Source organism: Chiloscyllium punctatum, chromosome 12 (genome assembly GCF_047496795.1).
Source record: "Chiloscyllium punctatum isolate Juve2018m chromosome 12, sChiPun1.3, whole genome shotgun sequence".
Classification (NCBI taxonomy): Eukaryota; Metazoa; Chordata; class Chondrichthyes; order Orectolobiformes; family Hemiscylliidae; genus Chiloscyllium; species Chiloscyllium punctatum.
The window spans coordinates 97,169,710-97,186,483 of record NC_092750.1 but is presented as its reverse complement, the minus strand read 5'-3'; the positions used below and the strand labels follow the sequence as shown (position 1 = coordinate 97,186,483).

Here is a 16,774-nt window from a genome sequence, read left to right as displayed (position 1 = left end):
CTCAAATTTCTGTGACCATATGCATGTCCAGCAGTCTCTTAAATATCCCCAATGACCTCGCTTCCACAACTGCTGCTGGCAACGCATTCCATTCTCCCACAACTCTCTGCGTAAAGAACCCGCCTCTGACATCCCCTCTATACTTTCCACCAAACAACTTAAAACTATGATTCCTTACGTTAACAATTTCTGCCCTGGGAAAATGTCTCTGGCTATCAACTCTATTAATGCCTCTCATTATCTTGTATACCTCAATTACTTCCCCTCTCTTCCTTCTTTCTTCCAATGAAAAATGTCTGAGCTCAGTCAACCTCTCTTCATAAGATAAGCCCTCCAGTCCAGGCAGCATCCTGGTAAACCTCCTCTGAACCCTCTCCAAAGCATCCACATCTTTCCTATAATAGGGCGACCAGAACTGGACACAGTATTCCAAGTGCGTATAACCAAAGTTTTATAGAGCTGCAACAAGATCTCACGGCTCTTAAACTCAATCCCCCGTTAATGAAAGCCAAAACACCATATGCTTTCTGAACAACCCTATCCACCTTGGAGGCAGTTTTAAGGGAGCTATGTACCTGCACACGAAGATCCCGCTGTTCCTCCACACTGCCAGTTCTGTCTTCACAGAAGGAAACAAACTAAACAAATCAATTCTTCCCAGCAGACCGGGAAGCCTATCTCTAAAGAATGAAATTAGTAAAACAAAATACTTTGGGAGAAATAATTGGGACTGAAAGCATGGCTGAATTCAGAATACAGATGGAAGGTGAGAAGGTAAAATCCTAGATCAGGACCCTGTGCTTAAACACAGCAGATGACAATAGAATGAGAGAGGAGTTGGCTAAAGCAGGATGGCAGCAAAGACCTTATGGTGGAACCATCGATGAACAGTGGGTAGCTTTCGAAGCAATTTTTCAACATGCTCAGCAACAGCATATAACAGTGAAATGGAAGAACTATAGGAAAAGGGTAATCTGCCGTGAATATCTAAGGAAATAAGGGAGACTATCGAATTAAAATAAATAGCAAACATAATGGCAAAGACCAGTGGGAAAGTAGGTGATTGGGAAAACTTAAAATGGCAAAATAAAGCAACAAAAAACATATCAAGATACATAAGATAGTTTATGAGAGTAAACTACCTCAAAATATAAAGACAGATAACAAAATATGCTATAAATATACAAATTGAAAAGAATGGCTAAGGTTAGCAATGGTCCTTTAGAGGGTGAGAAGGGGGATCCAGTGATGGGATATGAGGAAATAGACGAGGAATTGAAGAGATATTTAGTCGGTCTACCCAGTGAAGAACACTAATAACATGCCAGTAATTGTCAAAGCGAGGATGATAAGTGAGGACCTGGATACAACCGTTCCCAAGGGTAATATTGGGAAAGCTAATGAAGCCAAAGGTAGGTAAGTCTCCTGGCCCTGATGGAATGGATCCAAGGGTACTAACAGAGAGAAATAGCAAATGCACTTGTGGAAATTTTTCTAAATTCACTGGACTGTGATGCAATTCCAGCAAATTGGAAAACAGGAGATCAGACACCACTGTTTAAAAACGGAGATAGACAAAAGTTGCAGAATTATAGACCGGTTAGCCTATCATCTGCAGTGGGGAAAATATTTCAACCTGTAATCAAGGAATAAATGGCAATGCATCTTGATAGAAATTGTCCCATTGAGCAGACACAGTGTTGGTTCATGAAAGGCAGGCCACGTGTAAGTAATCTCTTGGAATTCTAAGACGACATTACAACTGCAGGGACCCGGTAGCTGTGGTGTACTGAGATTTCCAAAAGATATTTTGTGGCCGGCGTGGTGTCACAGTGGTTATCACTGCTGCCTCACAGCACCAGAGTCCCGGGTTCAATTCCCACCTCAGGCGACTGACTGCGCACATTCTCCCAGTGTATGCTTGGGTTTCCTCTGGGTACTCTGGTTTCCTCCCACAGTCCAAAAATGTGCAGGTTAGGTGAATTGGCCATGCTAAATTTCCCTTAGTGTTAGGTGAAGGGGTAAAATGTAGGGGAATGGGTTTGGGTGGGTTCACTTCCGCGGGTTTGTATGGACTTGTTGGGCTGAAGGGCCTATTTCCACACTGTAAGTAATCTAAAAAAAAGATGCAGTGACGCCAAAAAGGCTGCTGCGTAATGTGTGGCATTACGGGTAATGTATTATCGTGGATAGTGGATTGGTTAACTAACATGAAGCAACGAGTGGGAATACATGATTGTTTTTCCGGTTGCTGATCAGTGACTAATGGAGTGCCTCAGGGATCGGTGCTGGGACCGCAGTTATTCACAGCTTACATAAATGATTTGGAGTTGGGGACCACGTGTAGTGTGTCAAAGATTGCAGTTGAGACTAAAATGAGTGTTAGAGATCAGTATGCAGAGGACTGTTATACTTCACAAGGGGACATAAAGAGTTGAAGTGTGTGGGCGAAGGTCTGACAGATGGACTACAATTATAATAAATGTGAAATCATCTATTTTGTTTGGAAAAATAGTAAAAAGGACTCCTATTTGAATAGTCAAAACAATGCTGCATGATCTTGTGCAGCGGGACCTGGGTGTTCTTGTGCATGAATCACAGAAGTTGGTCCGCAGCGGCAATAGGTAATTGATTTCAGTATCACCGTTACTGATACCAGATTTTAGATCTCGATATTTTATCAATTGTTCTTAATTTCCATCATCTGCAAGAGCATTAGCCTGGTCTGGATTAGTAACCCAGTGACATTTCCACAATAGCACCATCTCCACATAGGGACCTATTGGAAACCACACTGAGCTGGTTATTTCTGGGCTGTTTGACAGATCTGTCAAAAAAGAACTTCTATCAGTTTAACAATCGTGATCGGACTGAGGTGGTGGTAAATGGTCGGATTGTAATTATTCTCCTCTTCGGGGACTGGACATAGCTGAGTAATTTTACACATTGCCAGGGAGCTGTCAGAGTTGGAACTGAAATGAAACAGCTTCCCCAGGGACACATCGTGTTGTGCAGCACAAGTCTTCAGTCCTATTACAGGAATGGTGTCAGGGCCCATTGCCTTTGTCGTATCTACTGTGTGCAACTGTTTCTTCATGTCACATGCAGCAAATCAAATTGATTGAAGACGGGCATCTGTGATTCTGTGGGCGTCATGGCAAAGGTGAGGTGAATCATCCACTCAACACGTCTGGTGGAGTATCTTGCCAAAACTCCATCCTTATCTTTTACACTGATGTACAGGACTGTTCCATTATTTAGGATGGGGATAATAGTGGAGCCCTCTCCTCCATGAAATTGTTTAACCGTCCATCACCATTTATGGCTGGATGTGACAGTACTATTGGTTTGTTGGTGTTGGGATCATTCCACCCTCTCGATCAGATGTTAGTTCTGATGTGTGGAATACAAGCAGTCAATTATGGTAGCTTTAAAAGGTTGTCATCAGGTTTAGGTACACACGATTGGGACACTGGCACGTTCACCTATACATCACTGCCAGAGCATTAGCCTGGTCTGGATTAGTAATCCAGTCACATGCCCACGACAGCAATTTGGTTGGAAAGGTAGATTGAGGGATTAGCGCAGGAAAAAAAGTTACAGATTGTGATTGAATTTAATTCTGCTTCTGCTGCTGCTGTGGTCTGCAGAACCACATCAATGCCAGGAATTCATTATTTAATAAAGTTTGGAGAGTTAGATCATTTAAAGTATTTGCAGATGAGTTTTGACTTGGAAATGAATTGAGTACAATGAAGGACCAGTGATGAAGGAGCAGTGAAAGAGTCATAGACACTTAGAATTAGACAATATACAAACAGATCTTTTGGCCCAACTCATCCACGCTCACCTGGTTTCCTAAACTGAATGATTTCTATTTTTCTTCTTTTGGCACAGACGCCTCCAAACCTTTCCTATTCATGTACACATCAAGTTGTCTTTCATATGTTGTAATTATACTCCCCAATGCCACTTCCACTGACAGCTCGCTACATATACACAGCACCCTCTGTGAGAAACAACGGTCCCTTAGATCTCTTTTAGATATCTTCCCTCTCACCTTAAACCTATCCTCTCTGGTTCTGCACACACACACACCCGGAGGAAATGATCTTGTCTATTCATCCTATCCATGCCTGTCATGATGTAATAAAGGTCACCTCTCAGCCTCCAACGCAAAAGGAACAAAATCCCAGCCTATTTCGTAATGCTTTTTTTTCAGCTTTCTACCCCAAAGCATCGGGTAATTTCATTTTTTATAATATTGCCAAATGCCAAATTTAAACTCGATTGTGTTTTAGCTTCTTGGGACATAATTTAAACGGATTGATCAAATTTGATTTGATTTTTTGTCTCATCGCAACGCAGGTAAGCAAGCTGCTGGACCACAGGCTACATTGTAAATTTTCCAGAACTCACTGTGCTTGTGAATCCTTCAACTCTCTTAAAGGTACAATACCTTTTACACATTCATAACACCTTCTCTCTCAAAAAAGAACCATCATAATGAAAACACGTCTCATTTGTTTTTCTATTCTTCAAACATTACCTTAACATACAGATAACTGAAATCTAAGTTCACCTTAACTTCTTCCTATTTACCTATATTTAACATTGGATAAATACAAATCTCGTCTAAACTTTATCAGTTAAAATCGGTGAGAACGCATCTGCGATTACATTCTTACGACACGATACATGTACGATTTTTAAATTAAAAGTCTTTCGCATAAGACTCCAATGAAATAATCTTTAAAGCGTTCAAAGAATGTTAGCAGATTGGGATCCGCGTAAACAACCGTCTCCAACACGCTGTTTATGAGTACACATTAAAATGTTATAACTGTAATACCAAACTCAATAGTTCTTTCTCAATCGTGGACGATTTTCTCTGGTGGATGTTGAGTATCTTTGAAAAGTACGATCCCATCTCATCGTCCTGTAGCAGTACAGCTCCAACTCCTATGTCACTCGCGTCGACGGCAACTTTGAAAGGTGTTGAAGTGTTTGGTGTAGCTAAAACTGGCTTGGTGGTCAATACTTCTTTTTAATGATCGAATGCCTCCTGGCATTGTTCTGTCAACCAAAACCTTGTGTTCTTCATCAGCAAGTCGGTTAACAGGGCCACTACACTGCAGACGTTTGAAACAAACGTCCGATACTTCAGTACATTACTCCTCTGCACTAAACTGCCGTAGTCTCCACTCCCGTCTTAGGATGCTATATTTCTGGTAATAACCCTCAGGAACATCTCTACCTCACTCTCAGATTACGCGTCCACATATATATCTTTATCATCTTGCCTGTCTGTTAAAGATCCCTTATCCTTTCAGGACTAAACACCTCTGTCTGACCCTCTCTTTGTGCATGATTTCCCAGCACTATTACGTCAAACAGGATGTCAGTTTAACACCTTAATCTTAACTCCTTCATTGTTGTCTTTAGTTTGTGCTTCCGACTGTGACTTATGATTGTGGGATCTGGTTACTGTTCAGTCTGGAAAAATACCAGTGTATTTCTGTTTTAACTCCTCAGTTTCTTGGTCTTCCTTAGGCTTCTACACAACTAGGGGTATCACTCTCAACTTGGACCCTACGAAACCATTCTCAAGAACAAACTGGATTCCTGGAACTGACACTCTGTCAGTCACTCCCACGGTTACTTCCCCAGACTTAAGTAGGCACTCCAACCTCATCTTAAGGGGAGGAAAGCTAAATTTCTGTCCAACTATCCCACAACTTACGACACTCTCGGGTAACAAATCAGAAAGACTGCAAATATACTCATCTCTTACTGTTGGAAACTGGTTAGTTCCTGTATCTCTTAAAGTGATAACTTCTTCTCCTTCTCCACCTGTTGTTTCTGAGTAAACTTTACTCACAGAGGCGAATTCTTTATAGAGATCAGATACAGACTCCATACCCAGCCCCTGCTTAGGCTGTGCACTTTCCTGCAGCTCTTCGGTTCTTGTTGGGGTTTCCTTTAATACTTTCACTAATGTCACTGGCTTAACTTATTTTACCACATCTTCTCCCACAGTCCCTTTCTTAATGACCAGCACTGTGACCTTACGTATTCCATCTCATGGCAGTGAAAATACCTTTTACCAGTGCCCTTTTGAAACAACCGGCACTGAAAGTTTCTGTGTCCCAAACTATGACAGTAAAAATACCTGAGGCCTTTCAGCTCCTTTCCATTCTCTTCGACATCTTCTCTAACCTGTGGTAAACTCTTATTCTTTACTCTTTCTTTTATACTGTAGCATCTCCCCTTCTCGCATTTTCTATCCCTCACAGGACGAAATTCTGGCTAGAAGCTTGTCTTATGCAGCAACATGTATTCATCTGCTAATTCTCCTGGCCTTCTCAATTCCTGAACTTGCTGTTCCTCCACATGAATTCTTATCATCTCTGGAAGTGAGTTCTTCAACTCCTTCAGCAGAATAATCTCCATTAGAGCCACATATGTGGTATCTATCTTTAAAGCAAGCATCCATCTATCAAAATGCCTATGTTTAGTTCTTTCAAAGACAACGTAAGTCTGACCTGGTTCCTCCTTTATGTTTCTGTACTGCTATCTATATGTTTCTGGTACCAATTTATGAGCACTTCAAATAGCTTGTTTGACGTCTTCAGAATCTCTTAACTCCTCATCTGACAGCTGTGAATATACTTCACTCACCCTACCTACCAGTTTATTCCGAGCTAGCATTTCCCATTAATCCTTGGACCATTCTATCTGCCTAGCCAAGTTTTCAATGAAATAAGATTAGATTAGGTTAGATTACTTACAGTACGGACACGGGCCCTTCGGCCCAACAAGTCCACACCAACGACCAAAGCGAAACCCACCTAGACGCATTCCCCTACATTTACCCCATTACCTAACACCACGGGCAAATTAGCATGGCCAATTCATCTGAATGGCACATTCTTGGACTGTGGGAGGAAACCAGGGCACCCGGAGAAAACCCACGCAGACACGGGGAAGAATGTGCAAATTCCACACAGACAGTTGCCTGAGGCGGGAATTGAATCCAGGTCTCTGGCCACCGTGCTGCCCTTCATCTCTACTGCTTCAACATTTTTCTCATCAAAATGTGCCAGAGTTTTAACATAGTTGTATGTACCACTATTTTCCCTTTTTATCTCCATCCTGTTAACTTGACTTTGCAGACTAAATCGCAACATCTCAAGATCTATTCTCTCTCTTTTTGCTCAGCTGCGCACCTTCTCTTTCCCTTTTCTCTCTCTGTCTCTCTTTTGTCTTGCTTTCTATTTCTTCTCTCGCCCTATGTTTATCTTTAAACTCAATTTTCTTCAATTATAATTGAAGTTTTTTTCACTGTCCTGCACTTGTCGGTTACTCTGACACACCTTCCTGTTTGAGTAATTCCCTGGTAACTTCAGCTTTACTTTTGTCCTTGGTTAAACACTAATTCTAAAAGTTTGGCGCTTATCTTACTTTCTAAACTTTCTTGGCAAATTTGAGGATCATCTTCAAACCTCTTAAAATTTTAAGAACCATTTCTCTCACTTTTAATTTAACCAAACACAAGTTATCGAAATTAAACCATCTGTCTCCATGACATTTTATTTAAAGATCTCAGACACAAACATGCAAATATTTAAATATACTGTGTTCTTTTTTCAAACCTCAAATCAATTCAAATCTACCCAGATCTCAGTTTGGATTTGTCTAAACCTGTCAAATCGCTGACGAAAGCCCCCAAAATTGTTACAACACAGGGTTAATACTTCTCCAAATTTAAACCAGCCACACAGAATAAGTTCGCCTCATGCCGTAATCTCATAAGTTTTGAGGCAAAAGTCCATTTACAAAGTAACTATTTAAAAGTAAAATTAACAACTGTGTTATTTAAGGACGACATAGAATAATAAACCAAACAACTATTTAGAAATCCCTTCGGTTAGACGTATCTTTTACCTCCCACTCTACAATACGGCTCTGGTGAAACAAAAACCCCGATTAAAGTTTGCAAAAAAATATAATCATGTTTCAAAACCAGTCAGCTTTGTCGATTCTCCTTTGTCGATTTTGATCTGAAGGTGTTGATCTCGGTCAGCTTCGAAGTTCTGCTGTGCAAAAGTCTTACAGACAGGTACCTTCAGGAAACTCTTCAGCTCACAGTCTATTTTTGTGGATGTCCTTGGCAGTTGTCCTCCTAAATATTCAAATGTCCGGTTTTATACCTCAAAACATCAGATCATTTCATTGATTTTGATATCATCAAATACATTATATTTCAAACTCAATTTGATTTCAGTATGTTGGGGCATAAGTTAAGCGGGCTTGCCGAATTTCAATTGTTTTTTGTTCCATGGCAACTCATACTCACTATTGATTTCACGGTCAAATGTTACATTTTAACTTCGTTCAGAGCACTTTGTGCCAGCTTCCAGAGTCCCTTAAAAGTAACATATACCTCTACACGTTCATAACAATAGCCTTTATCTGCCCTGCATAGATTTCCATAAATTTGATCAACTTAGTAAGTTCACATAATCGTCCTATCTGTTCCAAAAAAAGGCCCATTTCCTCTCATTCTTCCTTTACCTAAATATATCTTTCCAGTTATCATTCCACTTACTTACAATGTTACTGGTATTCTTCGACAAAGTAATGCATTGTGTTTGAGATGAAAGAATGTGATGTAATCACATTCCCATATGAAGGAGTAAACGTGCAACATTTCCAAGCTTTCTGATACCAAAAGTGATGTAAAAATCTCCTTTATTTATGAATTAGGAAAGTGAACAAGTGATGTTCATGGACTAAACAGCAGTAATTTAATGAAACTTTACTGACATTATTGAACGACCAAATATTAAGTTTTCTCCCTAGAGTTTAAATTCAGCTGTTTTCTTTTTCAATTTATTTTTATCAATATGCACTCATCATTGGTGACAAAACCAGAAGTTGCTTGGAATGTTCAGTATTTCTGGCAGTATCTGCTGTAAGAATGCAGATTCAACGTAATGTAGAGGAATGGGTCTGGGTTTGTTTTGCCAATAGTTGTCGGTTAGATGCGTTAATCAGGGGTAAATGCAGAGCAATAGAGTAGGGGAATGGGTCAGCGTGGGTTACTCTTTGGAAGGTCAGCGTGGACGTGCTGTGTGAAATGGCCTGTTTCCCCACCAAAGGGATTCTACGGTTGTATGATTTCTTCAAAAAATGGGCAGTCGATGCCAGGATCAAGAATGTCTCTGAGCATGCTCAGGGCATATTGAAGTGGTAGGGTAGTGGTTCACATTGATACCAATGGTATCGATAAGAAGAGTGAAAGGTTGAAAGGTCCTGCAAAGAAAATTCAGGGAATTAGAAGTAAGTTTAAAAGCAGGATCTCCAGGGATGTAATCTTGGGATTACTCCCTGTACCACCTGAAAGTGAGACAAAGGAGAGGAAGATAGTACAGTTGAATATGTGGCAAAGAGCTAGTTTGGGAGGATTGTTTCTGATTTTTGAATGATTCGAATCGCGTCCAGTGCACTTGGGAACTGTACAAAAAGGAAAGTGTGCACTTTAACTGGAGGGACCCCAACATCCTGGAAGGGAGGCGTGTTCGTATAGATTTAAGCTGATGATACAGGAGGCTGGGAACCAAAGCAGCCGGTCAGAAAAAAACAGAAAGTAAAGATTAGTCGAACAAACAGGCAGAGCCAGTTTAATGACTATTCTGAGGGAAAGAATCATAACGATTTAAAAACACTGAAAGTGGTCTGATCATTAACCTCTAACCTGTATGATGCAGAGGCTTGTTTTGTGATCCAGGTTCCCAGTTTCTCATGCTTCAGTTTCGCAGTTTGTTCATTGAAATAATACACTGTTATCCCATTCAACTCACCAAGGTTCTGAAACACAGATACATTTTCCCAATTATGATCCAAAGACCAGTACTTAGAAAGAACAAAGAACAAAGAAAATTTACAGCTCAGGAACAGGCCCGTCAGCGCTCAAAGCTTAAAGCAATCCAAATGTACTGTCTAAATCTGTCGGTCAATTCCTAAGCATCTGTATCCCTCTGCTCCCCACCTAATCATGCATCTGTCCAGACGCATCTGAAACGAACATACCGTGCTTGCCTCTATCACCTCTGCTGGCAACACGTTCCAAACACCCACCACCCTCTGTGTGAAGCAATTACCATGTGTATCCTCCGTAAACCTTTCACCTCTCACCTTGAAAGCGTGACCTCTCGTTAGTGGATCCTTCACCCTGGGAAATAAGCTTATCTTCATCTATCCTGTCGATATCCTTCACGATTTTGTAAACCTCAATCAGGTCCCCCCTCAATCTCCTTTTTTCTACTGAAAACAAACCTAACCTACTCAACCGCTCTTCACAGCTAACACCTTCCATACTGGGCAACATCCAACATAAACCTTCTCTGCAATCTCTCTGGTGGCTATTCCTCTATCAAAATGATTTTCAGTTTTTAGAACTGCCAAAGGGGATTGTCTCTGAGGAAAATGTCAGAGCAATCAATTTTTGGACACTTGGGATGGTTCTCATGTTTGGCAACGTTTGAGAAGATATAGTAGAATTATTGCAACAGTGGGCTCTTCTGTCAGGGGCATCAACAGGAGATTCTGTGGCAGTGACCATAGATTTAGGATGTTTTGTTGCTTTCCCTGTACGAGGATTAATATAGTACATAGAACATAGAAGAATACAGCGCAATACAGGCACTTTGGGCCTCGATGTTGCACCGATCCAAACCCAACTAACCTACACTAGCCCACTATCCTCCATATGCCTATCCAATGCCCGCTTAAATGCCCATAAAGAGGGAGACTCCACCACTGCTACTGGCAGGGCATTCCATGAACTCACGACTCGCTGAGTAAAGAACCTACCCCTAACATCTGTCCTATACCTACCACCCCTTAATATAAAGCTATGCCCCCTCGTAATAGCTGACTCCATACGTGGAAAAAGGTTCTCATGGTCAACCCTATCTAAACCCCTAATCATCTTGTACACCTCTATCAAGTCACCCTTAAATATCTTTTCTCCAATAAAAACAACCCCAAGTGCCTCAGCCTTTCCTCATATGATCTTCCTACCATACCAGGCAACATCCTGGTAAACCTCCTCTGCACCCGTTACAGTGCCTCCACATCCTTCTTATAGTATGGCGACCAAAACTGCACACGATATTCCAGATGCGGCCGCACCAGAGTCTTATACAACTGCAACATGACCTCAGGACTCTGGAACTCAATTCTTCTACAAATAAAAGCCAGTACGCCATATGCCTTCTTCACCACACTATTTACCTGGGTGGCAACTTTCAAAGATCTGTGTACATGGACACCAAGATACCTCTGCTCATCCACACTACCAAGAATCCGACCACAGCCCAGTACCCCATCTTTTTGTTACTCTTACCAAAGTGAATCACCTGACAGTTAGCTACATTGAACTCCATTTGCAACCTTTCTGCCCAGCTCTGCAGCTTATCTATATCCCGCTGTAACCTGCCACATCGTTCCTCACTGTCAACAACTCCTCCGACTTTTGTATCATTCGCAAACTTGCTCACCCAACCTTCTAACCCCTCCTCCAGGTCATTTATAAAAATGACAAACCGCAATGGTCACAAAACAGATCCTTGCAGAACACCACTAGTAACGGCACTCCAAGATGAACGTTTACCATCAACTACTAAACTCTGTCTTCTTCCAGCCAGCCAATTCCTAATCCAAACCTCCAACTCACCCTCAATGCCATACCTCGGTGTTTTTTGCAGTGGACTACCATGGGGAACCTTATCAAACGCCTTACTAAAATCCATATACACCACATCTACCGCTTTCCCCTCATCCACCTCCTTAGTCATCTTCTCAAAGAATTCAAAAAGGTTTGTGAGGCACGACCTGCCCTTCACAAAACCATGCTTACTATCCTTGATCACATTATTCCTATCCAGATGTTCATAAATCCTATCCCTTACAATTCTCTCTAAGACTTTGTCCACAACAGAAGTGAGACTCACCGGCCTATAGTTACTAGGGTTATCTCTACTCCCCTTCTTGAACAAGGGAACCACAATTGCTAGCCTCCAGTCTTCTGGCACTATTCCTGTCGACAACGAGGATATAAAAATCAAGGCCAATGGCTCTGCAAAATCCTCCCTTGCTTCCCAGAGAATCCTAGGATAAATGCGATCAGGCCCAGGGGACTTATCTATTTTCACCCTTTCCAGAATTTCCAACACCTCTTCCCAACATACCTCAAAGCCATCCATTCTACTTAATTGTGACTCAGTATTCACATCGGCAACAATGTCCTGTTCCTGAGTGAATACTGACGAAAAGTATTCATTCCGTGTCTCCCCAAGCTCTTCAGCCTCCACAAGCAACTTCCCACTACTATCCTTGACTGGACCTATTCCCACCCGTCATTCTTTTATTCCTGACATACCTATAGAAAGCCTTAGGATTTTCCCTAATACTACCAACTAAGGACCTTTCATGTCCCCTCCTTGCTGTTCTTATCTCTGTCTTCAGGTCCTTCCTGGCTACTTTATAACTCTCAATCGCCCCAATTGAACCTTCACGCCTCATCTTTACATAGGCCGCCCTCTTCCATTTAACAAAGGATTCCAATTCCTTATTAAACCATGTCTCCCTCACACGACCCTTTCCTCCCTGTGTGAGAGGTACATACTTTTCAAGGACACTCAATAGATGCTCCTTGAATAAGCTCCACATATCAATTGCGCCCTTGCCTTGAAGCCTACTTTTCTAAGCCACACATCCTAAGTCATGCCTCACCATATCATAATTTCCCTGCCCCCAGCTGTAACTCTTACGCTGCAGTGCACACTTATCCCTCTCCATCACTAAAGTAAAAGTCACCGAATTGTGGTCACTGTCCTCAAAGTGCTCACCTACCGCTAATTCTAACACTTGGCCTGGTTCATTACCCAGAACCAAATCCAGTATGGCTTCACCTCTTGTTGGCCTACCTACGTATTGTGTCAGGAAATCCTCCCGCATACATTGGACAAATACCGACCCATCTAACAAACTTGACCTATAGCTTTCCCAGTCAATATCAGGAAAGTAAAAGTCCCCCATAACAACCACCCTATTACTTTAACTCTTCTCCTGAATCATCCTCTCAATCCTTTCTTCTACATTTCTAGGACTATTAGGAGGCCTGTAAAATACTCCTAACAGGGTGACCTCACCTTTCCTATTCCTAACCTCAGCCCAAACTACCTCAGATGGCGAGTCTTCATCCATTGTCCTTTCCACCGCTGTAATACTATCTTTGACAAGCAATGCCACACCTCCCTCTCTTTTACCCCCACTTCCGACCCTACTAAAACATTTAAACCCATGAACCTGCAACAGCCAATCCTGTCCCTGTTCTACCCATGTCTCCGTAATAGCCACAACATCGAAGTCCCAGGTACCAACCCACGCTGCAAGTTCACCTACCTTATTTCGTAAACTTCTTGCATTGAAGTATGCACACTTCAAGACACTTTCCTGTATACAGGCACCTTCCTTTGAGATTGATGCCATGTTGCTAACCTCCCTACACTCCAGGTCCTGCACCCTAAAGCTACAGTCTAGGTTCCCATGCCCCTGCAGAGTTAGTTTAAACCCTCCCCAAGAGCACTAGCAAACCTCCCGCCAAGGATATTGGTTCCCCTCAGGTTCAGGCGTAGACCATCCTGTTTATAGAGGTCCCACTTTCCCCAGAAAGAAACCCAGTTATCCAAATACCGGAATCCCTACCTCCTGCACCATCCCTGTAGCCACGCGTTTAACTGTTCTCTCTCCCTATTCCTCGACTCTCTATCCCGTGGCACGGGTAAGCAACCAGAGACAACAACTCTGTTCATTCTAACTCTGAGCTTCCAACCTCGCTCCCTGAAAGCCTGCCTAACATCCTCAGCCCGCCTCCGACATATGTCATTGGTGCCAATGTGGACCACGACTTCGGGCTGCTGCCCCTCCCCTTCCCCCTTCAGCACCGGGAAAACACGATCAGAGACATCACGTACCCTTGCACCTGGGAGGCAACATACCAAACGTGAGTCTCTCTCGCCCACCCACAAAACCGCCTATCTGTACCCCGAACTATCGAGTCCCCAATTACTATTGCTCTGCTCTTCTCCACCCTTCCCTTCTGAGCAATGGGGACAAGCTCCATGCCAGAGACCTGAGCCCCATTACTTACCCCTGCTAAGACCCCCCCACCCCCACAAGTATCAAAAACGGTATACTTGTTTTTGGGGGGAACGGCCGCAGGGGTCCCTGCACTGGCTGCTTCCTCTCAATCCCCCTCACTGTCACCCATCTGTCTGCAATCTTTGGAGTTACTACTTTCCTAAAGCTCCGATCTATGACCCCCTCTGCCTCCCGAATGATCCGAAGTTCATCCAACTCCAGCTCCAGTTCCCTAACACGGTCTTGGAGGAGCTGGAGATGGGTGCACTTCCTGCAAGTGTAATCAGCAGGGACGACCATGGCATCCCTCACCTCATACATGTTGCAAGAGGAACATTGCACTGCCTTCACTACCATCCCTCTAAAAGTGACCTTTTAAAAAAAACAAACTAGGTCTAAAAAATAGAACAAGCAAAATGCAGCGCTTACCTACTTACCACAACGGGTCTTATTATTCGGTTAGAGGAGGAGGGCGGGTAGGAGGCACTACCTCTGTAGTGCCTCGGGTTCCACTCCTGCGCGCTTTTATAGGGAAAACAAAACCTACCCAAGTAAGCTTGCGCTATACCTGTTTCCGGGTCTCGGCTGCCCGTCTGGTCGTCGTCACTTCCCCCTGCTGCTCCCGCTCTTTCTGTGAAGAGAAAACAACACCGCTGCCGGTACTGGTAAGTAATTTTAAAACAAACTGTCTTACCTTAGCTGTAGCCTTCCGGGTTTGTTTAAACTCAGCCACTGCTCGCACTCAAAATCAGCACACGGAGAGAAGAAATAAATATAATAACAACAGCCACTGAAGTGACTGGGATTTGACCCGATGCTGCTGCAGCCAATCGATTCAGCTGTAGTTGAAATTGCTTCCACCTTTCCTGTGTCGGTAATAAGATTTCACAGCTTAGTCGCGAGTTTTCACGTGTTGAATTGTACCCAGCATCCTTTCTTCGGTTGAAACGTACTGGGATATAAAGACATGATAAAAGACAAGGGCAGCACCTTCCGGAATATAAAGAGATTAGGAATGACACGGCCAGATTTCACTTGATACAAAATCGATACAAGCGATGGAAATGAGGTTTACTAGGAGATAAAAGCACAAGAAAATAAAAGGCGTGGTTTAATGGGATGGTGGGATAGATAAAGAATCATGAGGGAGAAATCAGGAAAGACTTAATTGTGTCCGAAAGGAGGTTATCCACCTGATGTGAAGTTGGTAAGAGTAAATATGAGGGAATTTCCCTTGTTTAGGTGAGTGGAAACTAAAGGTTCGCACTTCAAAGCCAGTGGGGAACGATAAAGATGTTTGGAGCAATCATTTCTTTTATTCTGACAACTATCAATCTTCCCAAAGGAATAGATCTAATACTTTCGATTGGTTTAATGAGCTGTGCGAGTTTGCAGGAAATGGAATGATATGAAACGAGATAAACAGACTTTCTCAGAATGTAATCCACTGCAGGGTCAGCGATTTGAGAAAGGTCATCAAACTAAAACTTCACCTCTGTATCTCTATCCACAGACGGATATTCACCTAGGGAATATTTGTAGCTTTTCAGTCAATAATTGACACGTTTCCCAAATACAGAACATTTCCCCAAATCAGAAACTGTAGTTTTCCAATAACTGCTCCTTTACTCAACAATGTTTTCAACTGCGTTTCAGTCTGATGCTCCAATATTTCCTGGTCCATGACAGTAACGGTATCTTCAGATAAGCATTGGACTTACAACCATGGCAGTTTACGCACCTTTAAGTACGAGGCACAGACAAATTACGCTCCTCGAGCCGCAGACAGCAAAGCTGTCACGTGGCCTACTCCTCCCTTGTGAACTTTAACTCAACGACTTTACTTTTGCTGTGATGATTAGATTCACTACCGTGTGGAAACATGCCCTTCGGACCAACAAGTCCGAACAGTAACCCACCCAAAACCATGTCCCCCTGACTAATTTGGACCCACTCAGATTTGGGGGGGGGGGGGGGGGGGGGCGAATGTGTAAATTCCACACTGCTACCCGTGCTGCTGTGAGGCAGCTGTGATAACCATGGCACCCCTGAACCATATGGTTCTGAAATTAAAGCTGACACAGACGAGGTGAAACAGACATCAACCTTTGATTATTGAAGCACCAGGTTCAGGGAAGGACACAAAAAATGTGCAAAATTGAATTCATTGAAAAATGGGTTTCTGTTGGTTCCTACGTTGTTTACAGATAATGTGACACTGCCGATGTCACAGGGCTTTTCCTTCGATCGGTTTCAGTTCGGCACAGAATTCGAATCAATGAAAGTTCACCAACCTCCTTCTGAAAATTCACACTGGCAACATGAAACATACTGCATTCATCAATAATCTTCACCATTCCTACATCCAAAAACATGTTGCACGAGTTTCATGAATACTGAAGATGTAAAAATGGTATGCAAGAATAAATTCAATTCCAGTTTAAATTATAAAGTAGGAAGAATGGACAGTAAGACACAAAATGCCAGAAATTCATGTACGTCACCATGTCCAGAACTGCAGCCCAGCAAAGGGGAAATCTCTCCCTGAACACCCAATATTCGC

At 42.6% G+C, this 16,774-nt stretch overlaps 1 long non-coding RNA gene across 1 annotated transcript; it reads right to left on the bottom strand.

Moving 5' to 3' along the window:
- Positions 1-7,634: 7,634 nt before the first annotated feature.
- On the bottom strand, positions 7,635-14,698 carry LOC140483500 (uncharacterized). The gene is made up of 3 exons (XR_011961990.1): positions 14,641-14,698; positions 9,761-9,873; positions 7,635-8,185 (listed from the first exon to the last, which is right to left on the bottom strand). It is a non-coding gene; the product is annotated as an uncharacterized lncRNA (long non-coding RNA).
- Between the last annotated feature and the right edge of the window lie 2,076 nt (positions 14,699-16,774).